Source organism: Salvia miltiorrhiza, chromosome 4 (assembly GCF_028751815.1).
Source record: "Salvia miltiorrhiza cultivar Shanhuang (shh) chromosome 4, IMPLAD_Smil_shh, whole genome shotgun sequence".
NCBI lineage: Eukaryota > Viridiplantae > Streptophyta > Magnoliopsida > Lamiales > Lamiaceae > Salvia > Salvia miltiorrhiza.
The window spans coordinates 40,806,510-40,812,539 of NC_080390.1; positions in this window are offsets into that span (position 1 = coordinate 40,806,510).

The following is a 6,030-nucleotide window of genomic DNA, read 5'->3' on the forward strand; positions in this document are numbered from 1 at the left end:
ATTTAATTTTTGAGAAATTTATATATTAGTCTAATTGCGCCCCTAATTAAAAGAATTACTAAAAATAGGAATTTAGCCTTAAGAAATACTCCTAATATCTATAATTTCTTGCTTATATCTACTCCCTCCGTCCCTGAAATGGCTTCCTCTTTGGGACGACACGGATTTTAATGAAAAGTTGTAAAGTGTATTGATAGTAGAGAAAAAATGATATAATTATTATTGAAAGTTGTGAAAAGTGTTATAATTAATATTGTGAGTGGTGAAAAGTGAAAAGTAAGAATAAATAAAGTATTATTAGTGGTGGGGTAGATGTCCAATAATGGAAAGAAAGAAAGAGGAAGTTATTTGGGGGACGTCCCAAAATGGAAAAATAGGAAGTTATTTTAGGGACGAAGGGAGTAAATTAAAATAACCCAATAAAGGTGACACAAATTTTAAGAAAAAATGTGACAATTGTGTCTGAGTGAAGAATGAGTCACATGTCTTTTTGTAAATAGTGTGATAGAAAGTTTCTGAAGTCATTTTTATGGACATTCCTATATAATAATAAGGTCTCAATTTTTAGAAACAAAGGGAACATAAAGTTCAGTTGTATATATATTTCGTATATCAAATGTATACGAATAATATATTGACTAAGATGTCCATATTTAGAGATAAACGAATAAATAGTAAAATCTAAAAGGGGTAATGAAGTCTCAAACCTATACATCTATAAAGTGAGCCTACAAGCAAGGGATACCTGGGAGTATTGATAATACTATAGAAGTATCAAACCTATACATCTATAAAGTGAGCCTACAAGCAAGCCTATACATTAAAATGGTATAAATAGGGATATGAAGTTGACTAATATAGGGCATACAGAATTCGAAGCAGATGATCAATTAAGTGTGAAGGTAAATAATTCAATTTTTTTTTTTTTGAGGGAAGTAAATAATTCAAATTATTCAATCATCTTATATACTCCCTCTGTCCCTCAAATGTTATCATAAGGTAGATAGGCACAAATTCTAAGAAAATTTTTACTCCCTCCATCTCACTAATTCATGTTGGATCGTCCCATTATAAGTGGCATATTTCCACAAATAACAAAGTTTAACCCTTAAAAAAGGTGTGAATCCTATCACTTTTAACACATTTACACTTTCTTCTTAATTCTCGTGCCAAAAAGTTTTGAGCCATTTATAGTGAGACGAATGGAGTATTATTTATTTTGTTAGTGAAAAAAAAGCGGACTACAAATAAAAAGAAGTAGAAAAAATTAATTAGTGAGTGGAGAAATGAACCCACAAATATATTAAATATAGTTTAAGACAACTTTTTGTGGATGGACCAAAATAATAAATTAGGACAACATTTCGTGGACAGAAGGAGTATTATAATTTAGATTACATATACGTAGACTACACACACGCACGTATATATTATGTATATTCTATTAAGTATAATAATTATACTTAAATTTTATTTAATCTTTAATAAATTATTATTTCATTCTATGCGACTAGGTGCGGCACGATTAAGACGTTGATTTGATTTGAGTTACTGATCAAGTAATTTGCAAAGCTCAAGTTTAAGGTCTGAAAATTTATTTAATTCATGCTGTAAATGTATATTGTCCATTTTAATATTGTGTGCTAGCCGTATGTGTTATTAATGAAGTAACGTTATGGGTCCACTAAATGGGTTCAGGACGTTACAGTCCTTGGTATGCCACAATGCAACTATTGTCGTCAGAGGCCCGCTAAATGGGTCCAGGACATTAATACCCCTTGGTATACCACCGCGCGGCTTGAGGTTATGAATGTTATGGCCATATGTTTTACTATTTTATTAATTTTAACAATTATTGCATGAAGTCTCACACTGAGTGTACTTTATATACTCATCCCATGTTTAATATTGTCAGATTTTTAAGGTCAGAGGCGCGTGAAAGGTCGAATAGCGGATCAAATATTTTGAATTTAATTTTATTTAAAGATGTTATGTTGTGTAAAGTTTTTTAAATGAAATATTTATTTTGTGATTTTTCACAATAAATATTTATTTATATTCATATTTTTCGCATAAATATTCTTTTAAATTTTAATTAAATTAGGGTGTCACAGATAGGCGATTTCTATTCTAAAGAAAAATAGAAGTGACAATAGACACTTGTAGTCAAAAGCATATAGTTTATGACTTTGGTAGCCACCACTTTTAAAGAATGACTTTGGGGGTCAAAATGGAATGAAAAGACAATCTCACCCTTACTAATTGCTAAATAAAAATAAAGAAAAATTGAATTTACTCCTCACCCACCCCTCTTCATCTTCTCTCTCTCTCTTTCCATGGCTTCCATTACTCTTTCCATGGCTTCCATTAATGAAACTGCCGATCTTATTCTTCATCGTATCTTTGATTTTCGTAGGTTAAGATGGTTCGTACAGCTAAATTAATGTGATAATAAATTCTAATGTAAGGTAGGTTGGTGAAGAAATGGATGAAAAGTGGATTTGTGTTCTTCTTCCTCATTCTTTTCTTTTTTGGTGGAAACCCACGAAAATTTTCCCCAAAAAAATAGCGATTTTGTTATTTGAAAACACTTGGGTCGGACGAAATTCTTTGGGCATTCTGATTGTATTTAGGTATGTATGTTAAATTCATGGCAAATGTATCAATTGTATGTCTTATTTTTCGATTTTAGTGAGCGGTGAACAGTAATTTTGCAGAACACAGTTGTATTTGTAAATGACACAGTTTAAAATATATTGATATCAAATTCATGATTTGTTGTTTTGTAATGAAAAAATTTAGTTTATTCACGTCTAAGACCACATTGAGTGTGAAAAATATAAAATAAATGGTTGATTTTGAGGACACAGTTTGGGAGCTATGAATGTGTTCTTAGCTACACAGTTGGGAGCTCAACTGTTCTTAACTACACAGTTAGAAACACAGTTGCATCCACAATAAAAAAAAATGTTGTGCATTGTTATTAATTATTTGAATTTGTTATTAATTATTTGAATTTGTTAATTAATTATTATTTGATTTTGTTAATATATTCATTAACAAATTATTTGAATTACAAGCTCGTAAAAATCTTAATAATTTATTATTAAAAATTAATAAATATTTAATTTTGTTAAATTAGCTAGTTAATTAAGTGACTAATCAAGTATATTATTTATTTTTTATTAATTAAGTTAAATTGTATAATTTAAGTGATTAATTAAGCTCACTTAAATACAATATTTATTTTCTAAAACATGCCCCGTTTGTTGCCGACTATACTCATTTTTATTGAATATAATGTCTATTAATTGAAATTGCATACTTAATTTCACTTAATTGAATAGGAATTACTAAAACTTGCCCCGTTTGTGGCCGACTGTGTACGTAGTTGTTAAACTGTATACGTAGTTGTGCACTGTCATCGTGCACCGTAGAACTCTTGCTATTTTCCCGATTTGAAGGACATGGAACATCGGAAATTTGGATTTTTAATCTCCTATGTCAAATTCAGGGGTTAACACATCAAATCGAATACTTGTTTTTAATCAAACACGTCTCAATTACTACGATGTTATTATATGCACTCTACACGTACTCTTAGTATACTTAACTCTCATGCGATATATGTCCAATGTGTTTGAGGGGGTAATGGAATTGAACACTATTGACTCATTTTTATTGAATATAATGTCTATTAATTGAAATTGCATACTTAATTTCACTTAATTGCATATGAATTAGTAAAACATGCCCCGTTTGTGGTTGACTGTGTATTCTCCGATTCACTGTGTACGTAGTTGTGCACTGTCATTGTGCACCGTAGAACTCTTACTATTTTCCCGATTTGAAGGACTTCGGGCATCGGAAATTTGGATTTTTAATCTCCTATGTTAAATTCAAGGGTTAACACATCAAATAGAATACTTGTTTTTAATCAAACACGTCTCAATTACTACGATGCTATTATATACACTCTAACACGTACTCTTAGTGTACTTAACTCTCATGCGATATATGTCCAATGTGTTTGAGGGGGTAATGGAATTGAACACTATTGACTCATTTTTATTGAATATAATGTCTATTAATTGAAATTGCATACTTAATTTCACTTAATTGCATATGAATTACTAAAACATGCCCCGTTTGTGGTTGACTGTGTATTCTCCGATTCACTGTGTACGTAGTTGTGCACTGTCATTGTGCACCGTAGAACTCTTACTATTTTCCCGATTTGAAGGACTTCGGGCATCGGAAATTTGGATTTTTAATCTCCTATGTTAAATTCAAGGGTTAACACATCAAATTGAATACTTGTTTTTAATCAAACACGTCTCAATTACTACGATGCTATTATATGTACTCTAACACGTACTCTTAGTATATTTAACTCACATGCGATATATGTCCAATATGTTTGAAGGGGTAATGGAATTGAACACTATTGAATCATTTTATTTTTGAAATAGGCGATCATTTAATTTTTTGTTTCGGCACAAATCATTTAAAATTATTTTTGCTAATACTCATTTGTCAGTTAACAATTTTCGACATTTTTGTAGGAGTATATAACTAACGCCAGTTTTGTAGGAGATTTTTGTTATTATAATTATTTTCTCAATTCCAATTATGTCCTTCAAATTGAATTAAATTACATTTACTTTACTTTTTATATATATAAAGATTTGTTATTTTCCTCTCTTTTTTTCTCTCTCTTCTTCCACCAATTTTTTCAATATTTTTTAATTTTTTCTATATGTTAATTCTTTTATAAACATTATCTCATGATTTGATTAAAAAAAATGCAATATGCATTTTAAATTTAATATAGTATAAAAATCACGAAAAATTAATTTAAAATGAATAAGTTTTGAAAAAATACCAAAATTTACATATTTTATTTTCTTTCTTTTTAAATTTTTTTATATATGTTTATGTATGAAAATAATTATTTATTTATTTATTACGCCTTTTTTATAAATTTTAAATGATCATACTAGTTCATAATTAAACTTAACTAGTTCATGAATAAAATTGAAAATAAGACACAAAGTAAGACATAAAATGTGGTATATTGAATCTCATTTCCAACTAGTCGTGAATTATGATAAACTAGTAGTGGCCTAGTGGGGAATAAACGCATTTGGCCTTCCAAATATAAATGAAAACAAATAAACGCGTAAACGCAATTAGATACAATTGCACAGCACAAGAAAAAATGCAACTACAATCTTTTCACACAATTTCTATTTCTATTGTCACATCTTTATTTCCGTATGATTTCATTATTTAGTAACAAACTTTTCTGACTAAATCCTCTTACTCAAAAACCTTATCAATTTACCAGTATTCTTGTGGCATGCCTAACTGATAGAGTGTGTTGAAATGCTATCAAAATAATTTAACAAAAATGAAGAGGAAAGCCAATTTTCCTATATGCAAAACACAAATTTACAAAGAGTAAATTGCTGAGAAAACAAAAATAAAAAATGACAGGATGAAGTTTTGGAAGCAAGAATTTCCCTAATATTATTGACAAACAGCACAGAACAATTGAAGGTGAGAGGCCACCTACTGGAATGACATGACAAACCCATAAATCTTTCCCTTCAAGCGCTCCGTCTTCTCCATCAGCACGCCGTCCCTCCTAGAGACCACGCGATCCACCGGGAATTTTGGAGTGGAGTAGTTTGACCGTTTGTTGTAATTTGTGGAGGCCAGTCACAACTTGGTTGGTGGGACTAAGCGCCGCCGCCGCTGAAGCTCTATCGCCGCCGCCGCTGGAGCTCTGTCTCGGCCCTAAGCGCCGCCCGCTGGAGTCGTCGTGGAGAAGAGGCGCTGGAGGTTGCGCCGTGAAGAATCGCCGAGAACGGAAGTCGACGGTCGCCGTGAAGAATCGTGGAGCAGAGATGGCGAGAGTGGAAGGTGACGGACGACAATTTTGAAGAAAATGGGGAAGAAGTTGGATGGTTTTGAAATGGGGAAAAAGAAAGGTTTTGGAAGAAGGGCCATCAGTTTTTTTTCTTA